At 41.2% G+C, this 26665-nt stretch overlaps 1 protein-coding gene across 4 annotated transcripts in view; it reads right to left on the bottom strand.

Moving 5' to 3' along the window:
• The window catches only part of CHRM3 (cholinergic receptor muscarinic 3), a 292590-nt gene that overhangs the window by 180292 nt on the left and 85633 nt on the right, over positions 1 to 26665 (bottom strand). For 2 of the 4 annotated variants that reach the window (XM_075089412.1, XM_075089414.1), the window contains exon 2: positions 23808 to 23920. The exons of the other annotated variants lie outside the window; for them this stretch is intronic. The gene's annotated coding sequence lies outside the window, so the exon portion shown is untranslated. The remainder of the gene's footprint in view (positions 1 to 23807; positions 23921 to 26665) is intronic. 4 annotated transcript variants of the gene reach the window in all.

A 26665-nucleotide genomic window follows, 5' to 3' on the forward strand; every position in this document is an offset into this window, starting at 1 on the left:
AAACTGCTTTCTGACATCATTATTGTGTGGTTGCTGAGCTCCTTCAGAGGGAGCTCAGTGGAAAACACATCTGAAGCCTGTCATTACGCTCCATAAAAATAAAGCAACTGGCAATCCTCCTAATCAGTCTTTTGTAGGATTACTTATATCCACAAACATCAGCTTACTCTTTCTTGACAACATATCCTTTAATGGTAATAAATATTGACTTTTCAAATCATAAACATCAATAAAACATGAAAAACTTATTATTTCCTTGTATTATGTAAAGCCACTACTGCAGTACCATGTATCCTGAAATATCTTGTAGGGTGTTTGAGGGTAGTTCGGTAAGAAATAAATACTTTCTAGTACCATAGTAAGTTACAATGGCCTGTGATGCAGAGCAATTTTTGACTATTGGCAGTGATAACCCACTTAGCAGACACACACACAAGATAGATCTATGCTATACATAGTCATATTTTATTGCAGTCTTGAAAGACACCACTTAGCACAATTTATGGTATCCTACAAAGATTCTGCTGTTTAGAAAGCTCTTAATCTCCATCATAATTAAAGATAAAAATTTGTTTCCCCTTTGAATAATGCAAGCATTGCTTTCTAGCAAGGTAGCAGTTTATTTCTTCCAGATTTTAATCAAAGCAACTGCACTTGCTACCAGAAGTGGAAGAAACCTGCTTATTTCATCTATTATTTTGCTTTTCAAATCTTAAAGGAGCATTTTTGTTCTCTTATCTCTGAGGTCTTTATATTTCTGCTAAAAAGCTCTGTACTCTCCATCTCACAGGTTTCACATGGTCCTCCACAGGCAGAAGCTGACTCATCTGCCTCCTGGAGGTGCTGGTAGCCAGAGGAACTCGGCAACACCACACTGGGACTGGGATGCTGAGCAGAGGCAATGCCGGAAGCCACGGAGGGTGGGGAGCCCTACCTTTGGACTTTTTCAAAACCTGACTGACCAAGGCTTGGGCACAGCCCAGTTGAACTATGAAGTTAGCTCTGATTCGAGCAGTGGACTGAACAAGGTACCTCCGGAGGTCCTTCCCACCATAAATTAGCCCTTGCTTCTGCTTTTTTCCCCTGAAAAGTGCAAAGGTCTAAGCATAACAATACTAGCTCTTCCTGTTTTCAGCATACTTCTATGCCAACTTCTCTTCATGCTGAGTATAACATCTTTTAGGGACTATTTAAATATTGTCTGAATAGCATACAGGAAGGTCTCCCTAGACACAGGAATGTGTTTCTCTGTTACCTCCTAACCTGCAGATTTTGGTAAGCATGGAAGTCACATATACCCTTCAAGCAGCATTATGTCCAATAAACACCTTTTTGGACCTTTTGCCTACTCTAGATTTTGGATTCTTTTTCTTCATCCTCTATTTTTATTGGCACTGTACAATAAAAGTTTTCTCACAGGATCACTGGACTTCGTGTGTGATTTTTTCCCCATGAATTCAAGTGAAAATTAAAAAAATTTGTAGAGAGAAGGGATTTGATCTCTGCTGAAAAAAAGAAATGGAGAAAAAGGCTAGTAATGGGCTTCAGAATTACTGTGGAGAAACAGGTATGATTGGTAAGTATAAAATGCTGCAGAGGATAGGAAAAAGCACAAACCCTGGCTTAACAGCTGTTATTTCACTACCTACAATATCTGAAGAAAAGAGGCAAACTATATGCTCCGTTTATTTTCATTCACTGTAAGCACTTTGCACTTAGCAGATGCCAGCATATGTTTTGACTAGAAACACACAATTAAAGTTGCTTGGAGATAACCAGCTCCAATAGGTGGGAGAATAACCAGTGTTGAGCCACTTCACGCTAGCTTGCAGGCAGCAGTCCCGCCCAGCAGGGCAATCTATCAGCTACAATAGCCAGGGCAAGTTTAGGAAAACAAAATGTTTGACTCTGTGGAAGTTCATTTGAGGACTGAACAGTAATTGTGGAAGGGGGAAAAATAGCCCCCTACACAGAACAAAACCCAGCTGTGATTCTTATACAGAGAACCCCTTGCAACCACTCTGAGTTGCTAGGGTATTTTCAGTGTTGTTTATACCTCTCCTTCACCACAGTTGAGACTGCCGGATTTTTTTGGTTTTGTCTGTTTGGTTTTTTGGTTGAGTTTTTTTTGAGAAAGATCCCCAAAACTCCAGGTGTTCAACTGTGGCCCTCTACGATGTCACGTTCTGCAACTCCTGGCCCCAGCTGTCCCACTTTCAGCCCTTTGTTTATATATTTTGGCTTTCATAGTTTTAAGCTTTACTAGCTCCATACACTCAAATTTATTTTTGTCCTACACCTACAATTTCATCTTCTGTCACCAAGCCAAGAGATTCCCCTCAGGAGACTGGAAAGCCACTTGCCCCTTTCCACACTTTACTGACTCAGTTAAACACAGTTCCTAAATTTTGCTTGTGCAGCATTTTAAATGTTCCCCACAAGATTCTCGAGGGATGGAGCTAACCTGTGCAGCCCAGTTGGATTTGAAACAGGCCAGCACTGGCAAGCATAAGGGAAGAAAGATCCTCTGGAAGCAAACAGTTCCAAAAAGCATCTTCAGTATGCTGTACAACAATTTATGTAAAACTAGTTGATTAATAAAAAAAAAAAAAAGACAAAAAATAAAACCAGAACAAGAGTAAACCAGATAATTAAGCAGCAGAACCAGCCACCCAGGGTTCAGTAATCAATAAACAAAATTTAACGATACACTGGTTAACATCAACCTTCACCTTTATTATCTTCTGTCTCTAGGTATCTTATCCAAAGCAAAATAACACAGATTTTTATTCAAATGAAAATCATTAAAAATAAATTAAAAACGTCTTTCAATTATCCCCCAAACAGAAAAAGTTCTCTCACAGAAATTGATAGAAAAATAGAATATGAATAAAATTCCATGTTGAAGACTTAGTTACCAATTAATACCTGCCAAAATGCATGTCTGAACTATATCACACTTCGTGTCTCTATTATCATGGAGAAAAGCACAGCAACTGCTTTGCTGATAAGGACCCTGGAATGCCTCTGTGGCCTAATGGGAATGAAAGAGAGAGAATGGAGATCTCCTACCTGCCTCCCTCTGCTTCCTCAGCAGCAGTAATGCACTCTATATGCAGATTAAACCACAAACTCCATTTATTTGATAGCAGCGTGAAGGCATTTAAAGCCCTTACAACAGGAAAGGAGGCTAAGTTAACGCCATCTTCAACAACGTGTGAAAAGATGAGAGCAGGAACAAGTTCGAACACAGCGATGAGAAAATTAACTGACCAATTAATCAGTCACAAAAGGCACCTCATTTGACAACTTTAAAAAGTATTATGCCATAGGCGTTGCTTCGTTTGCACTTGTATTTGCCAGGAGCCCGAGCTACCCTCCACGTAGCGCGGTATTTTCCAATCCAGTGACGACACATTTCCTATGGAGTTAATCCCAATTTATCCTGGGCTAGAGAAGACTATATGTTAAAGCAGCATGCACTTAGGGCTCAGCCCTGCAACGTGTTGAGTTCTCTGGCCCGTAGCCACCAGAGCACTTAGGCACATGTTTGATTTTAAACACACGAGCAGTTCCGCTGAAATTCGGAGAGAAATTCACAGTATGAAAAGAGCCAGATTATGTCCCGAAAACATGAAGCTACATTAAAAACAAGAGCAAAGTAGAATTTAAAACTAACACAATCATTTCCCTGGGTCAGGTAAATCGATCCTAGCAGGCAAGTTGTTCTATGGCACATTAATAGGGTCAGAGATGTCTCCCAGCCCACTCATGGCTCAGGGATGCTCCTAAATGGGCCAAGCATGAGAAAATGATTTTGCAGAAACTATTGAAAGCGTTCAAAGTTCAGCAACATCATCCATTGCCACCAAAGCCAAAAAGAAAGGCAGAAACTGAAACCTGGAGGATGTCCTCAATTTTCATCCAGCGGGCAGCATTCCGCGCCACGAAGGACGCGGGTGCCCTTCACAAAGTTGTCTTCTAACAACTACCCAGGTCTGGCAAATTTCTTTCCTTTTTGACGGTGACAAGCAATAGAACTGTATGAATTATTCCCTTGAAAATGCTATTAACATTTCAGTGTTAAAATTATACTGTGTCAAGCTGCAGACAAAAAAAAAAGTTGCATTTGCAGAGTACAGAAAATTTCTGTAGGCTCAGTGCTTCTAGGATAGGATTAAAAAAAAAAGAGATCAAGACCACTTTTACTTGTGTGTCTAAATATTAATTTACTTTTCAGATGAGAAAAATGAAACTATTATTGTATCCTATTATTACAATCAGATATTCTGAAATGTGAATCTTCCATAATGCACCAATTTTATTTGAAAACAAATCTGTTTTTAATTTAAAAATCACAAATTAATGTTAGCATATTTTATATCTCTGCTCAAATACATCTGCAACAATTTAAATAATTTTTGTTACATACTGTAATCTCTATCTTGAGTGACAACCTCTGCACTGGTTATCAGCCTAGAGAGATGAGATCATAAATAACTCCCTTGCTTCAAGAAGCATTTTATAATGCAAAATGTCACAGCTCTGGAAAGCAGTGCTAGCATACCTTAGCAAATTGTTGTATCAGTGACATTTTAAAATTTTAGAGAATAGGAACTTTAAGCTAAAAGATCAGCAGATCTTGACTTTGCAGGACATGAAATTGTAACACTTCCACGACTGCAGCTGAGAGCATTGCAGCTTCTTCAACACCGTTGTATTAAAAAGAAGGAAAAGTCTAATTAGAAAAGCTTTCACTGGTTTCAGTCACTGCTAGTGCAGGCAATACCCCCACCTTTTTCCCCTCCAAAAACCCCAGTTTTACCAGGTTTGGCGGGAAACAGTGATGGAGAAACTTGGCTCAAGGCTTTGGGCTCCTTGTCTGAAAAGGTCAAACAGCAGGCATCCGAGCCACAGGTTGCACAGACCTCTTGGGTCTGCACAACAGGGACTCAAGTCTTGCAGCTGAGGAAAGGTTGGGATGGGACCCTGACATGGAGGCTCCAGGTTCATGTCAGTCCTTGGGACACAGCATTTCTCCGACCTACCTGGAGCAGGGCGGGACAGACCCACCGCCCCGGGATCTGGCAAAGGGCAGGAGGAATGATCACTGCTCTGCAGCTCCTGACCTGCCGGGAAAGAAAGAGCTGCCATACAGTAACCTCAGGGCATGGAAATACAGCCTCCAGATGTGAGAAAGAACATAGCAAAGGCAGAGGGAATAAATTGTTTGCACCCCATCAGGTTTAAAAGAAAGCTAATGAGTAAATTAATGAATTGCCTCTATGGATTGCATTCAACTGGCAGTCTCATGCTACAGAGGAATTATCTTTTGCCGTGGCTGTAGGGGTGGCTAGAGTTCAGAAAGCTGACAAAGCTTCCAGTGGGAGAACAGAGACTTCAGGTTAAAAATGAGTCTTTAATGTTTCAGAGTCTGAGAAAATAACTGGAGGGGGAAAAGGAGGGGAGGAGTTAAACACAGGGCACAGTCGAAAAATAAAGAGAAAGAGAACAATTTTATCAGTGCATTCAGCTTCATGATTAAGCGCAGGATTAACTGAGAAGGGAAACTGCCTGCACAAGAAAGAGCAGGCACGAGCAGGAGGGGGATACTTGTCAGTCCCATGAAGGATTTTGTCAGATGCAAGAGTGCTTCAAAGCTGTAAGAAAAGGCATTTTTTAACATATTTTAACATCTTGCTTTTTAACATCTAGATCTGTTGTGGGGTTTTTTTGGTGCTAAGACTCTTGCAACATACCTTTCAGGTGCTGAAACATTCCCAGCCATTTCTGTCACCCTGGCAGTTGCGATGCACACTATTCAGAAGGATGATATCAATATACTTCCCTAGCGCTGCGAGAGCTCTGTTTATAACTTCCTCTTTGGCCGTACCCTGTGGTGCTTAACTCTATCAGTTATCATCAACACAACAGACTAGATTACTGAGCCCTGACAGCCTGTAGAAAAAGGCTCATTTCAAGGTACCACACTAGCTGTTCTGATTTTCCTGATGCCTGTAGCTGCTCTGTGAAAGAGCCGCAGCTAGGAAGTTCTGTATTTGCCTGTTTTAAGGGGGATTCCATATGGATAAACAACGCTGTTCTTCAGACCCGATTAGATTTAGCTGACAACGAATCAGTCCTGTTATGTTGCTATGCCACCATGTCTTACTTGTCTCTGGTAAATTACTGAAACAGTTATGCTTCTAAAAGCCACCTCGTTTCTGTGAACCACTGATTGTGTATGTACGGAACTAGCAAGGTGGGCTTCAGATACCTAGGTGCTCAATATCACACGGTCATATGATCCATTTAATATGTTTATTAAATTCATTATTTATATTTCAGAGCTATTGCTCTGAAATGATTAAGAGCTTCCCTTCTAACTCCTAACCTACATTTATACATACTTTATACCATTTGATCTTGTGTTAAAATTATTCCTCCGTTTAATGAGGGTTCATCTTCATTCTTCTCTTTCAAGGATAATGATTGAACCTCCCAAAACAGCACCACCACCTCAATAAAAGCCAAAACAGCTTGAAAAGGAACCGGTGGCAGCAAAATAAGAAAACCAAAAAGCAATAATCAGTTTTGAATTCATAAATAAATCCATCAGTACATAGGGGAAAAAACAAAACCCACAACCTCTTTCACAAGCAAGAAGAAACAAGCACTGTGGTGACCAAAAACTCCTGTATAAAAGCAGAGACACAGATAAAGTGGAGACTTAACCAAGTCATCAGAGCTTATTCATGCCCTCCTACAGAACTAAGTAAATATCAGAGAGCTGCATTAAAAAAAAAAAAAAAGGATAAATTTCTATTCATATTGAAGCCCACTGTAAACTTCATTTGGACGTCAGTTTAATCACTGTCTCACCAAACTGCTAAATCCAAAGAGGAAACAAAAGCAAGCCCATTGAGGACTGACGAAGAATGCTTGAAGTAACAACCCCACTGTTACCGCTGAAAGTTTCGCCCCTTCCCCACTGACCAGGGAGGGCTCTGAATGAACTGAGGAGCGAGGGCCACCAGCAATCAGGCGTTGCTGGCAAACAGGGGGAATGGGAACTGCGCTGCAAAGCAGCACTAAGTTTGGACAACATCCCCTCTGCACTACACCTCCCAGTGCCTGGCAGACATAGCCCAGGCACCCCCGCGCAGAAAGCCAGGCTACAAATCATGCCTTCGAGGCACCGGTTAACCTCTTTTGCTGGAGCCCTGCATTAAGCTACGCTGGCATTGCAGAGCTCAGGACTGGCTTCCCGTCCTGCTACCCCTGCTGGGTGACACAGCTGTGCCTGCCTCTGCAGCCCAGGGTCAGACTGTGGGCAGGCACACCAGCAGGCAGCTGATCCTGACCTCTGAAGAAAAGCAAGGAGATGGTGGGCTGAGGAAAGCTAACCAACCACGTCAGCGTCGTAGCCGATGCACGGTGAAACCGACAGCTTTCATTTTGCTAGTGCCGGGACAGGCAGAGATTTCAGCTCATGCGGACTCAGGCAAGTGCTAGATGTTATATTGCGCATTGCTGTAATTCCTTCTGCAAGCAATATGAGAATAGTTCATAAACAAATAAAGGTTACATCTAACCTGACTGTCAAACTGACCAAGACAATCCAAAATAACTTACTACGGTTAATAACTGCTCTCCTGACACTACTATAAAGGTCATTATCACAGATCAAACTAGACAGGGTTTGAAGACCAAATTATGAGGAAGATATTTACAGACATTTGCTAATTAATAGCTGCATAATTCAAAAATGTCTCCACATTCCTCTCAATCTAAATTTGATTAATTTATAGATTGATAGTTGAAGTTTGATACATTGTCAGTTTCTTCTCCGTTTAAAGTCTTGAAAACCACTCCTGTACCAGCCAACATTAGTCCACATACTTCTCGCTTTTCAAATTAAATTGAATGATAAAAACTCTATGTTGAAGCACAAAAAGTTGACATAAACATCATCACCCTGGGCCAGATTAACGAAGCAGTTAACCAGAGCAGTCTGCACATTTGAACAAGTAGATTATAAAACAGGTAAGGGAATATACATAGAGTCAACTGCTTTGATTATATTTTGTATCACCCACAATATGTGTCTAGAAAAGACTCACAGCAGAAAAAACAATAAACAGAGCGCTCAGACAGCTAATTAATACTGCTAATTTAACTTGTACCCTAACACGCCACTTACTGCCTTCTGCACTCTGTCAAGGAGTGGATGGCGACAGTTCTCAAGCACTGCTAGCAAATTATTTTCATTTTGCCCTTTCCCTCATAAACAAAACACCACGGTGACAGAAGCTTCTTGACCTACTTTCTAAGGAAGAGATTTCCAAAGAAGCAGTCCCACCTTGAAAGGCAAGTCGCAAGAAGCCTTGAACCACAGAAACTTTCCTACTCCCAAACAAAAGACATTTTATTTCAAATTACATATGCACTTTTCCTTTCCCTCTTTGCAATGCTCTTCTGCACCCACCCCCCACCCCCCACTCCTGATTTCTGCTCCATCTTCTTTATACCTCCAATATGTGTAAGAGCACACAAACTCGCTGCTAAACTGACTTGCAGGTCCTTTCCCACTGTGTCACAGATGTCTTAAATTCACCTATTCTTTTCCTGGATTATGAATTTTAATTTATCTATATACTCCATAAGTAGAGGAAAAGCCCCACAACTGCAGTGAAGACATAGACATGACACAAGTTTATCACTTGTCATGGTAGGCCACGAGACACGTATTTTCCCCAGATCTCAGGGATCTGCAGAGCTTGAAGAGAGCGTTACATTGGACACTTTCAAGAGTCGTCTGGACAGGGTGCTGGGCCATCTTGTCTAGGCTGTGCTCTTCCCAGAAAGGTTGGACTAGATGGTCCCTGAGGTCCCTTCCCACCTGGGATTCTGTAATGAGCTTTTGCCAGGGCACAGCAACCACCATCCTCTCAGCTGACTCAGGGGAAGTATGATCTCTGCAGAAATGAAGTGGGTTACAGCCAACTGATGCTCATATACCGAAAATTGTTAACATGAGTTTGAGAAACTTACAAAAAACCTCAGTTTTCAAAAACTTCCTGGAATGTCCGAGTTCCTAAGAACTCATGGGATCCAGCAAAATATTACTGGAAGTTAGTGACACCTGCACTGTCTGGGGATCAGACACAAGGACGAGGGGAAGGGGGAGCACAATCAGCCTCAGTGTGGGATGAGCCCTTCTCAAGTCTGGTGGTCAGTGTTGTTCCTGGCTGGGATAACCTATCGTGCCGTCGCAAAAACATTTCTCCACTTAGTTGATTTTTCACCTATCGCGTCAGGAAATGGAAACCTTAAGAAATAATGAAAGTATTTGTAAAAAAGTAGTATAGTTATATAGTCTATCAAGTTGGAGAAGTTATGCCAATAATTTAATTCGGACTGAGCGGAGGCAGCTTTCTAAGTGCATTGTATTACATACCTTCAGTGAGTTAAGGCATTCTTAGCAACAGCATAACCAGATTATGACAGATTTCTCTGCACATGAATATTGGTGTCTTGCTTTGGCTTTTTTCTCCTGCATGACTAATTTAAGGAAAGAGAAAGGAAAGGCAGAGAAAAACTAAAAGAGCTTTATTTCAGTCCTTCAAAAAGTTAGGAGCTTATCAGTAATCAGGCACCTTATAATCATGAATTCAATCCAAAGTTCATAGAACACTGGGAGCAAAAATAAAAGTCAAACGTAGCCAAAAACTCTGTCAACAATGATACGGCTCACACAAATGTGGTATAAAAGCAGCTGTGCAAAACACAGTTTACAAGCAAGGTTTATAGCTTTCTTTAACCACATAGAGGGGAAGTCAATTTTAGCAGTCTCATAATACTCAGTGAAGTCCTGATAACATGACAGCATTATTTATCCTCTAACAATGACTCTTCAGGAACAGCTGAATTAACCCTTACCTTATGAAAGGCTCAGGATTATAGAAACATGTAATGGCAGAGGATGCATGCAGCTCTCCCAGCTGATGGATAGCATCAGTTACAAGCTCCTTCTGTCTCTGCTGCAAGAGGCTGGGAGCACTGGACATCGTTACCCCACGTGGTAACGTGGACATGGAGTCACCATGTCCATTCTAAGCCCAGAAATGAAGTGACCCCTTCCCAAAGCCACATCCTTTTAAACATGGCCAAAAGTTCTCTGTCTTGTGCAACAAGATCACACCCAAACACAATTGACAAGTTCCTACCTCTTGCAAGAACACTTTTTTTTTTTTTTGTAAGAACAACCCATCCTGGTTTTTCATGCTGTTAATATACTTGAAAAGGATTTAAACAGTGCTCTCTACATACACTCCAAGATTCCCATTTACTGATTTACTTGAAAGGGCTGTTCTTCCTTATTGTGCACAGGACAGAGAACTGGCAAACTTTTAATTAAAAAAAAAGAAATATATTTTGAATCATTTCTCCTCAGTTAGGCTCTAAGTTCTTCTGGTTTTAAAAATTTGTACTAGATCTTTAACAAATATGGTGATCTTGAGCTTGAATCAGTTCAAGTATGTAAATTTTCCAAACAAAAGAAATCTAAGAGTATTCCTGCTCCATATCTGACTCACACTCAGAACTAAATCATATGCATGACTACTTTATGACCTTGCTTGGAGTCAAAACAAAGTTGAGCTGCACTGCAATTTAAATTACCTCCAAACTTCTTTTGGCAAGAACAATCCCTTGGTAGTAACTAGCTCTATGCTTTAGAGATCTGATTTTCTGACACCAACACCTGCATTCATTTAATCTGAGTTTTTCAGAATCATTGGCATCACCTGCTGTAGATGCTAATGTGTTGCTTCAGGCTCTCGTTGGAAGGGTTGTTTGATGTCTCAGTTCTCACAGGATTCACCACTTTGAGACAAATCCTTCACTTCCTTCCTCTCCCCTGGGCACGATGATCATACCCACGAATCCTCTACCAAAAGTCTTCAGCCACTCTTTGATAGCTACGTAGCTGAGCAGTCTATAAAGCAATGAAATTATTTTCCTAAAATGAAGAATGGTCTCTTCCTCTTGGAACACAGTAAAGCCAAAATATCAACTACCTTTCAGGCAGGAAAAAGTGGACCATGAGATACTTCAACTACCTCTTACATGTTACCGCAGTGTTACCTATTTCTCTGGAATAATTTTTTTGCAGGCACTTGAAACGAAGCCACCTGGAGGAAGGAACGCAGCAGCTGCTCAACTGTGCCAAGCAACGAAACAGCTCAGAGGAAGAATTAAAGAACAGCAGACTATGCAACTGAAATGTAGTAAGGAGGTTATTGCGCAGGATGTAATACAAGCTGAAATCTGGTCGGGATAACCCCAAATGGCACATTTTCCATTATTAGTACAAATGGTTGAAACCTTGCTGTTATTTCTTATCCAAAATCAGCTTTAGTGCATGACATTGTTTGATTAGCACTATACAAGAAGGTCTTGTATAATGCAGAGTCAAGCCATTAACTTCACTTGGCTGAAGATGAAACTCAGACCATAAGTATTAAGTCTTGAATAAAGCTATATATTCTCCAATGGGAAATAATTTCCACACCATTAAAATGCCCACACTGCTGTGGTGAAAAACTGACTATTTAACAAAGCACCACAACATCCATTTCACTTGGAAGAGGAAATGAAGACTCTCTAATCCATGGAAAACTCCAGATGAGTAAACATGTTAAACTGGTAAAGCTCTTGCCAAGGAAAGGACATGGCAAAGACACTAGAATTAAAAATAAAAGCTACACTAGTGAGTAAACACAGGCAAGCCTCTAGTTTGATACTGCATTGAAGCATCACTTTATTTCTTTAGTTGATCCTGTGTAAGGCAACAGAATCTTACAGAGACAAAGGTTTTTATTAGTTCAGCTACTATAGGCAACATGAAAGGCAATGAAGAGCACAAGCTTATCCAAACCAGAAAAAATTGTTAAAAAAACCCAAATACAATAAGAAAGACTAAGATTTTCTAGAAAAGAGGTGACACAGGGTTCAATATAAGAGAAATTACTTTGTACAAGTGTCCTGGTTTTGGCTGGGATAGAGTTAATTTTCTTCCTAGCAGCTGGTGTAGTGCTGTGCTTTGGACTTAGTATGAGAATAATATTGATAACACACCAATGTTTTAGTCGTTGCTGGGTAGCATTTGTACTAGTCAAGGACATTTCCAGCTTCCCATGCTCTGCTGGCTGAACAATCCGGGAGGGGAGGGGGCACAGCCAAGAGACCTGATCCAAACTGGCCAAAGGGATATTCCGTATGATACATCATGCCCAGCACATTAACTGGGGGAGGTTGGCCGGGGGAAGCAGCGACTGCGGCTCGGGCACCAGCAGCGTTGGTTGGCGGGTGGTGAGCAGTTGCATCACTTGTTGTTTGGACTTTTTTCCCTCCTCTCGAGGTTTCACCTCTTTCTCTCTCATTATTTTCATTATGGTATTATTATTATTATTACGGTTTTATTTTAATTATTAAACTCTTCTTATCTCAACCCACAAGTTTTCTTACTTTGGCCCTTCCAATTCTCTCCCCCATCCCACAGGGTTGGGGTGATTGAGCAAGTGGCTGTAGGGTGTTGGTTGCCAACTGGGACTAAATGACAACAAGCTAGTTAGGTGAGTATTATTGATATACATTACTCCTTTCCAGTAACAAATACAAAAAGTAGAAAATGGTTCAAAAAGTCTTGCTTTTCCCAATCTTGTTTTTTTTTTTTGCAAACAAACTCCTAGTTGTAATGAATTTAACATTCTGCTTATATATAAAAAGGTGGCAGGTAGAATACATGGCAAGTGTGTTATTTCTGTGGATGTTGAAACATCAGGCAAACAAAAGATCTGAAGAACACCACCAATTTGGATTTAATACCAGTATAATTGAAGACTTTTTTTTTTTGTGCTACATAATAACAGTGGTTAAAGTGCTGTATCTTCCAGCCTGAAGGCTTCAATAATTTTGAGAGCGCCTTTATGTATTTAAAAGTAGAATGCACTTGAACAAGTGCAGTTGCTCCAGCTCCAACAAAATAAAAAGAACTATAGGAAGCACTGAGCTCTTCATGCTTATCTCTTGGCCTGTTTTTAGAATAGGAAATAACAATATTGCATGCACAGAGGGTAATATATCCCTTTCTAAGATAAGTATCTAAGGTAGATGTAAGAGAGGAATTGCCTTCTGGAGCTGCCTGCCTCTCCCCATTGACAACCAAGAGACACCAGATGAATCCTACCTTTATAATAAAGATCTGTGTAATAAGAGATGCACAGTAGTGGATTCAGAACACAGATAAAGCATGCAATTTAAAAAAAAATATAGGTTTTATTGTAAAGGAAAGAAATTATTTTCCAAGTTTGGTCATCTCTCACAAGAGGATGATGATCTCTCTTCCCCTACAAACAGCTTTTTTTAGTGTCACTGTATAATTTAAATTACACTTTCATCTTTTTGTATATGTGCGCATACATCTATATACATATATATACACACATACCACATAAAGGAGACATCAGTCAAACTAACATTGAGAAATAACAGCATATATTAATCCTTAGAATAATAAATATCATGTCTCACTAAGCCAGTGGTACCAAGTATTCAAAATCAGTATTCTGATGTATCTAAATTATTATTTCCCTAATATGAGAATGGCAAAGAACTACTTTTGATAATAATTCTACCCACTGCAGCATTTAAGCAAATAATTTAGCAGAAAAATTAAAATTTGCCAAGAGAAATGCTTACTCACAGAGGCTTACAGCCCAAATTAGTTGCTACAAACCACTGTAAAATGCATTAATTCACATAAAATGCAGTCAGGACACACGTTTATGTAAAGCTGTATAAAACAGTGTAATACAAAGGGAAACAAAATGAGAGGGAAGCTGATAAGGGGAAGTGTTACCTGGTTTTACAAAAAGCAGACATTAAAGTTAACAGAGAAGGATATTAAAGATTAAGTTAAAGATTAACTCCACAAGAGACGCTCCTTAAAGTTTTGAGGATTTTATGCTGGTTTACTCCAACTTTGTTAATTTTCTGGTAAGGAAGGGTATTTAATCACATTTCAGTAGGACCAGCGAGTCTGAAAAGGTAAATCTTATCTGCAAACAGTAGTTATACTATCAGAAAGTATGACTGGTCTACTTGTAAAAATCTGCACTGATCTTCTTTTCTAGTAACAGTTCTGATCTTAATGAGATAGTTCTCTCCAAGCTCACAAATTGCCAATGTCTAGATGCTTTTATTGACAACGGTAAAGAAAAAAGGAGTCTTACACAAATTTCTGACTATATTTACTCAGATTTAATATAGAGCTCATCTAAAAGCAATGAATGCAGAATTGAACTGTGGATGCCTGCTGTAACAGCATGAATTAAACTTATGAATCTCATTTCTCCCCTTCTCAAGCACTTCATTAGTCCTTTCAAAAGCCTAGATTTTGTTTCCCTGAGCTGAGAAATGTAAATTGCTTTTCAGAAACTGTGTCTTTTCTACCAGCTTCCCCTTTCCCCCATTTCTGCTATTGCTGATGCTGGCTAACAGAATAATCAAAGTTAGAGGATATATAGATACCGTATGCATTTGATCAGCTGGAAGTCAGAGAACTGCAGTGATTCTTACCTGGTTTCTACATTGTGGTTTGCAAAGACAACTTTTCAACTGAGTCATAAAATGATTACGCTTAATTCGGGCACTAATCTTTATAACAGTTCTCTGCCGTTAGGTAAATTATAGGATAACATTGGCATGTTGAAAATCATTAAAAATAAAATGAAAAGCAAATCCATACCTCATTGTAAAGGTGAATTTCAGCAGCCTATGGTGTTCAATGGTTTCATCGGTGACGTGCTGGTTGCCGAAGAGGTCCAGTTGGCAAATACGCAACTGACAGTAAATGAGAAGGAGTGCTGACACAGCTGATGGCAGAGCCTCCAGCCAGAGGGGCCGTTATACTCGAAGTTTGGGCCAACAGAATTCTCATTATATTCCCTAGGTGCCAGGGTGGGTTCGTGGCACAGAATAACCCCCGGCGTGAGTAGGGACCAGGAGTGGAGGGGATGACCAGCGAGCCCCAGCAAGGACAGAGTCGCAGCTGCCCTCATCCAGGTGGGCGATGGTCCTGCCTGGAGTGGGAGGAGACCTCCCAAGGGCCATACAGCCAACATGTCCCTGAGTTTTATAAATACTCATGGTATTCTAATTATTTAGATGATTGGGGGGGGGAAGAAATGTAATTCAGCCTCTTTAAAAACACTTTTTTTTTTTGGTAATATGATTTACTCCGATTGTCAAAGGCCTGCTTTTCTCTCCCACAGTTGGGGCCACATAGCTTTTAAACGTCTCAATATTATCTTGTTTATTTCAGAATTATGCTTGTATAAAAATCTAGTTCCAACATGTATATTTATGCAACATAATCCTCCAAAACCTCCAAAATAATCAGCATTCAGAAAGGAACTCTGCCTGCCAACTATAAAAGAACAAAGAAGAAATTACTGATTGCTCTAAGCAGCATATTTCTTTTATTATTATTTTCAGAAATCCATATTGAATCCCTTCTGTGAGAAACTCCAAGAGTTATCGAACTCAGACTTCTCAGGGATAGGGGAAGCACCACCTGCCTCCAGCAGTCAACATCCACCAAACAGGAGACATATATTTAGTTTTTCTTAAAATGAAACAAAGTTCCATTTTCTAAGCACACTTTTGGGTGCTTAATCCTAGGTAACTTCAAGGTCCTCAATCTTCACAGTAAGCATTTAGCATATTTTCTCTAGCTAGGTATCCAAAATTAAAACTGTGTAATTAATTACAGCGTAAGCCAGGCTGCTGTGTAGGTCAGAAGTATAAGCAGGCAGAAGAGGCGATGCCATATGCGGTGACGCCATGTGCCTCCTCCTGTCAGGCCAGCCACCCTGAGATCGTGAAAGGAAAACACACTAGCACTAGGCAGCAGATTTGCCTAACAGAGACTGAAATAAGCAAAATTCTGAGGTGAACAATCAAAATATAGCAACTGTTGGGTCCTATCTCACACCAAAATGCTTCCCCCAAAACTCATCTGTCGCCACCAAGAGGAACCCAAAAGAAGTGGTGAGGATGCAACTGCTGGCATTTCCTGGCCTCCAGACTTGCACACTAGTGATGCTGGCCAGATCACCTGGACACGGATTTCAGTGCTGTGAGCATGCCATTGTGAGAACACAAATGGGTAAAATCAACTTGATTATGGATTATCTAAAATAAAGCCACCTCTCCCTTCAAAAAGATGTCTCACTGGGTTAGTTGCACTAAATTCCTGCAGCTCATCAAGGTCTAACTCTGAGGGGAGGAGCTGGTGCTGCCAGGGCACCAAAGGCAGCTGGCCACTGATGTGGCTTTCCTAGATCACATGCCATTTAAACCCTTCCAGCTTTCAGGACCCTCCCTTACCAAACTGATAATGGGTTGGAAGGTTCTGTACTGCATCTTGGTTTTCCATTGGAAACATTTTTATCTTCATAGTAGGAGAATAAGAAAACCAAACAGATTCGAAGCACTCACAGTATATTCTTATATTGCTATTTTTTAATGGGAAAAAAATAGATTAACATTCTAAGGACAAAAACAAATAATCAGTTTTCCAGTATTTGCATATGGCTTTTTTCTACCCTAATAAAACCGGCAAGCCTTTAGTCTTTTGTAGAAAATGGCTGCCATTGCTTTTTTACAGTAGCACAGTGGAAAGGCTAAAAATTAAATATTAATTCATGGCATATATTTTCACGCAAGTTTGCTGAAGCTTTAAACCCAGCACTTTCTTTAAGAGCCTAGTGCAGTTAAAGAACATAGAATTTAAACATAACAGTAATGTTACCACAGAGCCTCTTCTCAGGCCAAGCATGTTTACTCATTTATATTTCTTTTTTAAATGCAAAAAGCCCACAGAGGTAGTTACCTGTTACAAATAATTTATGAATTCAGAAGAAAACTATGCACAAATTCAAACCTATAGAAATTTTCATGCCTCCATTCAGGTAAAAGAGGTTCCTTGCAGCAGTTCATTTAACGCCAAATCCTATCACACTCACATTAGAAGGACGCTCTTTAAGAGGAAATAAAACGACGCACTGATCCGCTGACTAACACATCAGCTGGAACACACTGATAGAGAATCATTAGTCAAGATTCCCTACTAATAGAAAATCATTAGTAGACAGCACATCAGCAGCAGTGCCTCTCAGGTTACCGAGCCTTGTCTTAACCAATACCTAACTTTCAGGCTAGTTTCTCTGTAGCTTTTTAAGCTTCTGTAGCATATTTTATTCAAGACTCTTGACATAGTGCAGTCCTTCTGGATCACAATACCAGTTTGAAAACGAAGTACACAGAAGTGTGTGGCAATGAAAGGAAAAGGGCAAAAAGGAGTTCTTACTTTATTTGAATGTACTGAGGCGGCAGCATAAAAACCTAGCTTAAATTCATCCAGACCAGAAATTTTTGAGACAAAGACTAACAGTTATTCCTTTGTTTCTGTTTATTAGCTGCATGCATCTCAGTTCAGGATATATCTCAGTAGGATTGTGATTACTTCCATAAATAATGCATGCTTAGATTTGATTCTCTCAGTGTACCTGCTATGCCATTTATTCTGGCACCCAAATGAAGCCCATGCTGTGTTTGGACAGCCCGGCTAGCAGGTGACATGGCAGACTGGACCCAGATTCACTGAATACATCTGCATGAACTCTGACGGAGCGATGCTCTACAGAAAATCAGTGGCAGTCTAGACAACCCTGAATTTCCACAATAAGGAGAAAGCAATGGAAATAACAAAATTTTTTTAAAAATACTTATTAATGATGATTTACAGTTAAAGTGGTGCACATCAGTTACAACACTATCTGTAAACTGCAATGAGCCATTAGCACAGAGAAGTTGAAAAAAGAGTTCAGAAGCAGAAATATCCAAAACGCAAGCTTTCCATTACTTAGTGTTAGTATAGGAGGTTTCAGTACATGGTTTTTGACAGATTGTTTTGAGCTGAGAAACTGAGATCCAGGGCTAGACTTTCTCCATGTTTTTTTCTTGTTGCCTTTTGTTTTTTCTTTAAGTCACTCCACCTAGCCATTGCTGATGCTGTCCCTACAACTGAGGTTGTCTATACTATGTAACACGCGGAAAATACAGCTGGTAAGTATTAGGACATTGGGACACCTGCTACAGGTTTTTTTTATTCAGCTTCCTAGACTTATTTTCAGTGTGCCTTCCAAGTAAGCTGATGCGATTACTTACCAAAAATTCCTTCGTTATTCTCATAACTTAACATAAGGTCTGCACCACTTACCTTGTTTGTAGATGTCCTGACCTTTAATGCTTTAAATATTCTCTTTTTAGTTATCATAAATGTCTCCTAAACAGCACCTGGCTTCTGCTCTTCATTGCTTGTCATCCTGTGCTGACTTTAAATATTCAATATCGCTAAAATAATCCATTCAATATTAAAACACCATGTGATTTTTCTCAATATATAGGAGACAACTAAGATTTTCCACTTTTTCTGTTTTGGTTTTGTTTTGGGTTTGGTTTGGTTGTTTTGTTAGTTTTCTTTTTTTTTTTTTCTAATCTCAGTTGAGTTGACTGTTTTCCAGTGACAAAAATCTGCCAAAGTTGATATCAGCTGGTCCAACGCAGAATGAAGATATAGAAGACACTTGATAATAACAGGCCAATGTAAAATTTTGCATTTCCAGTACTACTTCCTTGTAAAATATTCCATTTCCCTTTCACATAAGTCTTCCTCATATCCCGCCATCTCCTCTAAAAGTCTGGCTTCATCACCTTAACGTATCACAGAATCACAGATTCACAGAATGGCAGGGATTGGAAGGGACCTCTGCAGATCATCTCGTCCAACCCCCCTGCTTGAGCAGGCACACCCAGAGCAGGGGGCACAGGAACGCGTCCAGGCGGGGTGTGAATGTCTCCAGGGAAGGGACTCCACAGCCTCCCTGGGCAGCCTGTGCCACTGCTCTGGCACCCGCACAGGGAAAAAGATTTTTCTCATGTTTAGCTGGAACTTCCTGTGTTCCAACTTGTGCCCATCGCCCTTGTCCTGTCATTGGGCACCACTGAAAAGAGCCTAGTCGCATCGTTCTGACACCCACCCTTCAGATATTTATACGCATTGATGAAATACCCCCTCAGTTTTCTCCAGGCTGAACAAACCCAAGTCTCTCAGCCTTTCCTCACAAGCGAGATGCTCCAGTCCCCTGATCATCTGGGTAGCTCTCCGATGGACTTGCTCAAGCAGTTCCACATCCTTCTTAAACTGGGGGGCCCAAAACTGGACACAGCACTCCAAATGTGGTCTCACTAGGGCAGAGTAGAGGGGGAGGATAACCTCTCTGTTGACCTGCTGGCCACCCTCCTTTTAATGCACCCCAGGATACTGTTGGCCTTCTTGACCACAAGAGCACATTGCTGGCTCAGGGTCACCTTGCTGTCCACCGGCACTCCCAGGTCCTTCTCAACAGAGCCGCTTCCCAGTAGTTCAGCCCCCGGCCTGTACTGGTGCATGGGGTTGTTCCTCCCCAGGGGCAGGACCTTGCACTTGCTCTTGTTGAATTTCATGAGGTTCCCCTGTGCCCAGCTCTCCAGCCTGTGCAGGTCTCGCTGGATGCCAGCACAGCCTTCTGGTGTATCAGCTGCTCCTCCCAGCTTGGTATCACCAGCGAACTTGCTGAGGTTACACTCTATCCCATCATCCAGGTCATTGATGACTATGTTGAACAGGACTGGACCCAGCACAGACCCCTGGGGAACACCACTAGTGACAGGCCTCCATCCAGACTCTGCTCCATTGATCATGACCCTCTGAGTTTTGTTGTTGAAGCCAGTTCTCTCTCCACCTCACTGCCCGCTCATCCATCCCTCACTTCCTTAGCTTGCCTGTGAGGAGGCTATGGGAGACAGTGTCGAATGCCTTACTGAATTCGAGATAGACAACATCCACTGCTCTCCCTTCGTTGACCTAACCAGTTATGCCATCGTAGAAGACTATCAGGTTGATCTAGCATGATCTCCCCTTGGTGAATCCATGCTGACTATTTCTGATAACCTTCTTGTCCTCTACATGCCTGGAGATGACCTCCAGGATGAACTGCTCCATCACCTATCCGGGGATGAAGGTAAGGCTGACTGGCCTATAGTTCCACAGGCCCTCCTTCTTGCCCTTTTTGAAGACTGGATTAACATTTGCTGTCCTCTAGTCCTCAGCCACCTCTCCTGTCCTCCACGACCTTTGAAAGATAATGGAGAGTGGCTCAGTAAGAACATCCACCCGCTCCCTCAGCACTCATGGGTGCATCCCATCGAGGCCCATGGATTTGCGAGGATCCAGTTCGCATAGGCGATCTCTGACCCAGTCTTTCTCAGCTGATGGTAAGTCTTCCTTTGTCCCAGTTTTATTCTCTCTTCTGGGGGCTGAGATGCCTGAGGGCAGCCTTAGCAGTAAAGACCGAGGCAAAGAAGGCATTCAGTAACTCCACCTTCTCTGCATCCTGCATTACCAGGCCCCTTCCTTGCTCAGGAGTGGGCCCACTGTATCCCCAGTCTGCCTTTTACTGCTGAAGCCCTTCTTGTCATCTTTGACATGCATTGCCAGATTTAATTCCAAGTGGGCCTTGGCCTTCCTCATCGCATCTCTGCATACCCTGACAACATTCCTATATTCCTCCCAAGTGGCCAGTTCCTTTTTCTACATACTGTGAACCTCCTTCTTCCATTTGAGTTTCTCTAGAAGCTCTTTACTCATCCATGTGGGTCTCCTGGCTCCCTTGCCTGACTTCTTCCTCCTGGGGATGCACCGATCTTGAGTTCAGAGGAAATGGTCCTTGAATACTGTCCAGCTCTCTTGGACACCCCTGCCTTCCAGAGCCCTAGCCCATGGGATTCCTCCTAGCAGGTCTTTGAAGAGGCCAAAGTTGGCCCTCTTGAAGTCCAAGGTTGTAACCCAACTCATAGCCCTGCTTCTACCTCGCAGTATCCTGAACTCAACCATCTCATGGTCACTGCGGCTAAGGCTACACCCAACTTTCACATCCTCAACCAGCCCTTCCATGTTTGTTAGGATAAGATCGAGCAGCACATCTTGCCTCGTTGGCTTCTCCACCACTTGCATCAAAAAATTGTCCTCGATGCTCTGCAGGAACCTTCTGGATCGTGCATGGCTCACCATGTTGCTTTTCCAGCGAATATCAGGGTGGTTGAAGTCCCCCATGAGGACCAGGGCCTGAGATTGTGAGGCTACTTCCAGCTGTCTGTAGAAGGCTTCATCAGCTTCCTCTTCTTGATCAGGTGGCCTGTAGCAAACACCCACAACTTTCTGTAGTAGGTTACCCTGGTCTAGCTAATGGAGTATAGGATTTGGGAACAAACTGGAACTATTATTACCATCATTATTATTTTACAGATTCTAAACATATATTACTGTTTTGAATATTGTTTCTTCTCTTGGAGGGTTTGAATTTGACAAGTAAGGCTTATTTAGCCTCCAGAGATCATTCCGCAAACTACTGTAGTAAGGGTAGAATGTCATGTGTGGTGACACTAGTTTACTTACTGCTGCCGACCTCAGCTTTAATCTGGTTAGAAAGAAGCAGTGGGGTAACTCACTGGGCTTTTGAGAGCTTACATGAGTCGAGTGGATACAAGAGTGAGGGGAGGAATGAAGATGCCCTTTCACACACACGTCCTCTTTGTTTGAAGAGTTTTTGCCTGCAAAAATGAACAATTCTGACCAATACGACTGCCAAAGCAAGCAGTGTTTTATTTTCATTATCAGGGCAATGTAAAATGGCATTTCTTAAAGAATTTCAGATGTCATCACACTATTTTTCTTTTTTACTTTGGCCACAAAGGAAACACTGTGGCCTAGATTCATGCTGGTGGACACAGGGAATAATTGCAGTAAAATGTGGTGTAGCAAACCTCTGGAAAAGGAGACAAAATCCTAGAGTGTTTACACATATGGGATAGACATTCTTTTCTCTGATTAAAGAAGTTAGTTTTTCCACGAGACCTGTCACAAAGCCCTTATTTCATCATGAATCAGTGCACATTCAGGATGCAAACACAGGCTCAGAAATGTATGGCACATTGCTGATAAGGAAGAGGAGAAAAGAAAAGGTTAAGTCTTTGAAACAAATTGGCTAATTCGGCAAATAAAAAGCCTGGTTAGGGAGCAGCGCAGAACTCAATGAATACCCGGGGAACTGCCTCGCAGAATCAACAGGTGCTAGATAGCCCATCAAACAATATCTTCCGTCCACTCCCCCCAATAATTTGCCAGCGGAAACAAGTGAGGTGATGTTTTCTTTGCTATTTATCTGGCTCCCTGCATTCAGAGCTGTATGGTTAGTACCTGGGAGACATATGGTTTGAAACACAAACCCAGCTGAAATTGGTAAGAAAGGCAGGCTGAAGATGCCCTCCAAAGGATGAAAAAGACATGCCATATGTCTGTCCATTTCACTGTGTAAATACCTACTTCCACCAAAATTAATAGTAAACATTTTTGCTGGTAAATATCTCTATCCGTTTATAAGCGATACTTAAACACATCTTTCCATTATCAAGTGCAAACACACCCCTGGAAACTGTATTGCCTCTTAGTTCATTACAGTACTTAAGTATATCATAAGAATGGCTTTGACTAATGCCGTTAATTTGCCTCTTCTATTCTCAATGCTCGCATCCCTCCGCTTTTCTCGCTACTTCTGCATACCTCTAAGGACTCTGAAATCTGGAACAGAAAGAGAAAAGAAAAGACACCTTTTCTGCTGGCATGTGATACTTTTTCTAACTTGAACCCTAGACACAGACTTAAGATAACATTTACAGACAGATTTTAACAATGGCTAAGCAACTATTGCAGAAAATTCAGTACCATTCACAAATAAACTGGCGTAAGAGCCATGTCAAAGCCCTTAAAAAAGCGAAGAGCAAGACAGCGGGGACTTTAACCTCAGCTGCTTAACCTGATATTTGGACAGAGCACTGGGCTTCTATTTCTGGTGTGTTGAAGAGCAGTCAGTGGAACATTTTGATATCCAAATTTGGTTTGTCAATGCGTTTAGCCAAATGAACAACTAGTGCTTTGGATCTCATTATTGCATGTCTGAACACTGTAAATCAGGAGTGGTAGTTCAGTTGTACTATGAGGAGCCTTGCTTTTAATATGATTGTTTATACAATACTTAACATTGCTCATGGACACTATAATCAGATTAATTGTAGGCACAGAACATCGAAGCAGTGCAAAAATAAAACTGACAACTTCTTTCTAAATATTTTCTCCAATTTATTTTTTCCCCTGTGTTTTGAATTATATTTGTAACATAGTTACAGTTATTTTTTTCTAAAATACGTTGCAGTACGTGTCATACTAAAGAGAACATTTCTCTGGAATCTAATTTGAACTAAGACACTCCCACAGAGACGAAGATGCTTTCAAGCTGAAGGGAAAGATAACATTTCAAGCTGTGTATCAGGATCTTTGCACAGCTCTAAAAACATCCAAAAGAGAGAAAAAATTTATATGGCTATTTTCTGAAGTTAAGTTTTTAAAACATCCTCAAACAGCTTAAGAAGAAGAACTGTTTTTTACGTGTTCAGTAAATTAACGACTCTAGGCTAGTCCATATGAAAACAATGGGAACAACATCCAATGCAGGTCACCGCAAACTTTTAGTTACTTCTCTGAAGTCAAGTATTTAAAAGGTATGTGCAGGAACAAAACTTACCATGGACAAGGAAGAGAAGTAGTATACATCATGTTTCAGATGACTGTAAATCATCCAACCGGTAGCCCATTATGCCATACGCTGATGAAAGATTTTGCCATAACCATCAAGATCTTAAACAAAACAAAACAAAACAAAAAAAACACACAGAAGATAATCAGACATTAAAATAGGGAAAACTGTGTGTTCCTTATTTAAAACACAATTCCACTGCTCTTTAATTATACTTGTAAAAAGAGAGTTAGAAAAGAGCCTTTTGCACACCATCACCATGCAGCAAGAGCTTCTCTTGCAACAACTGCAATGTATTTTGTTCAGGTAGTTCACTTGCAGTTCTGCAGTTTTTTTGGCTTTCAGCTGACTTTTCAGGATTCAGATCTCTTATTCCTTGTTTTAATGATGAAAGTTTTATGCATCAGCATTTTATTCAAAACAACATTTTCAAGCACTACTTTATTTTCCTTTTTTGTTCTTTTATGCAGGACATCACAGTGCAATTTCCACCAAAGCATAAGATCCACACGCCAAAATTAACTACAGAGGTGCACGACGGGGAAAAGCACCACACGTGAGCAGACGGCCGGGCTGGGCCTGCAGCCTGCCACACGCGTCGGCAGGTAGCTGAAACTCCAACACCCCTAACACAAGGTACGCTGCTTAACTTGGGTTAACACCCATCATCCCATCAACAGTAACATATTCCTATAAATTCCTTGTTTCTATTTCACTAAACATGAAGACCAGAGTCATACAAAGCTCATTTGAGGATCTGATCTCAAGATTGCATTTTTAAACACAGATGATGGGCAGAAAGGCAAGAAAGGCGAAGGACTGAGAGCAGCCCTGCAGAGAAGGGCTTGGGGGTACTCGTGGATGAAAAGCTGGACATGAGCCGACAATGTGCACTCGCAGCCCAGAAAGCCAACCCTGTCCCGGGCTGCATCCCCAGCACGGTGGGCAGCAGGGAGAGGGGGGTGATTCTGCCCCTCTGCTCCGCTCTGGGGAGGCCCCCCCTGCAGTGCTGCATCCAGCTCTGGGGCCCTCAGCACAGGAGGGACATGGACCTGTTGGAGCGGGTCCAGAGGAGGCCACAAAAATGGTCCGAGGGCTGGAGCCCCTCTCCTGCGAGGCCAGGCTGAGAGAGCTGGGGTTGTTCAGTCTGGAGAAGAGAAGGCTGCGGGGAGACCTTATTGTGGCCTTTCAGTACTTAATGGGGGACTATAGAAAAGATGGGGGCAACCTCTTTAGCAAGGCCTGCTGTGACAGGACAAGGGGTGATGGCTTTAAACTAAAGGAGGGTAGATTTAGACTGGATATAAGGAAAAGATTTTTTACAGCGAGGGTGGTGAAACACTGTCCCAGGTTGCCCAGAGAGGCGGTGGATGCCCCATCCCTGGAAACATTCAAGGTCAGGTTGGACGGGGCTCTGAGCGACCTGATCTAGTTGAAGCTGTCCCTGCTCACGGCGGGGGGGTTGGACTAGATGGCCTCTAAAGGTCCCTTCCAACCCAAACCTTTCTATTCTATGATTCTGTGAAAGGTGGGCTCCAGGTCAAGTGGCTGCATACCACAGAGGTAAAAGCTGACAGAGTTTCAATGAATAACAGATAAAGTCAGCAATTTTCAGCAATCTTGTTTTCTCCCAATAAATCCTTAGTAGAGCTTCCTGATTTATTTTTTTTTTTTTTTACAGAATCGTTCTTTCATGGCTCCTCCAAATTCCCAGAAAGTGCAGCCACTTAAACTGAAATACTACTTCAAACTGAAAATCTGGCAAATTTGGGTTTGTTTTGGGTTTTAGGTTTTGGGGGTTTTTTTCTCTCAAAGCAAAAAGGGTTGTGAGAGTTCTACCAGTCTTGAAGCATCCCATTTCTGTAGTTTCAGATTTAAATAGAGGCTTTTTCTTTCAGTTATATTTAATGTCAAATTTTACATTAAAAGAAAGTCAAGACTAGAGTGAAAGTGTGATCCCAGCATGGTGGTTCCTCTTTCATGGAACATTTTGAAAGTGGGGGTTCCAAAACACATTTTTCATGAGATACAGAATGAGATTTCAAAGATCTCTCTGAAGTAGGGTTTTACATTTTCCATATAACTGCAGAGATCTTAAAAGCTAGGGAATTGATTTTCTCTTCATCTTTAATGAGAAAAGCTTAGGTAAAATGAATATAATTTTCTGACCATTTTCTGCAGATTATTTTTGTCTGCAATCAGTCCCACTTTTGCCCCCTTTCTGCTGAAATTCTACATCTAAATTCTGTTAATAAGCTTAAGGGCAGCTACCTGACCCTTCCAAACATTTAACCTTTCTGGTCTGCCTTTCTTCTCTAAAACCCATTAGAAATGCTGAATTACAGGTTCAGCCAAGTGACATGCAACTGTATGAAAATTGGATGGGTAGAAAATGTCATCACACAAATTCACTATAACCAACTCTTATCCAGATTTATTTTACACAGGAAATAAACTCTTAATTCACCTAAATATGAGAATATTTTGTCATAGTGGAGACCTGCATGAAAGTCAAAACAAATATGCTTAGGAAAAGGCGTTCTCCTCACATACAATAGTTTTTGATGTGCGTGCTCTTCTAAACACTTTTCTGTATTCGTTTTCTAATTCTGTTTCAAAGGACAAAATTACCTATTTTCAAGTATAGTCAGGCTTTGTTCAGGCAATCAGCAACTTTAAGCAGATGCTACACCAAGCTACTTACTGCTGCTATTGTTCACCTCCCCAGTGCCTTTTCAGCACAAGGGAACACGAGTGGGGAATTGGTCCAACTCAAAAATAACTTGTCAAAACTTTTTTATTTTTAAGGGCGGGTTTGTTTCCCGCACTCAGTTTTCCACTTGGCT

The sequence above is a fragment of the Phalacrocorax aristotelis genome, chromosome 3 (assembly GCF_949628215.1).
Source record: "Phalacrocorax aristotelis chromosome 3, bGulAri2.1, whole genome shotgun sequence".
NCBI classification, from domain to species: domain Eukaryota; kingdom Metazoa; phylum Chordata; class Aves; order Suliformes; family Phalacrocoracidae; genus Phalacrocorax; species Phalacrocorax aristotelis.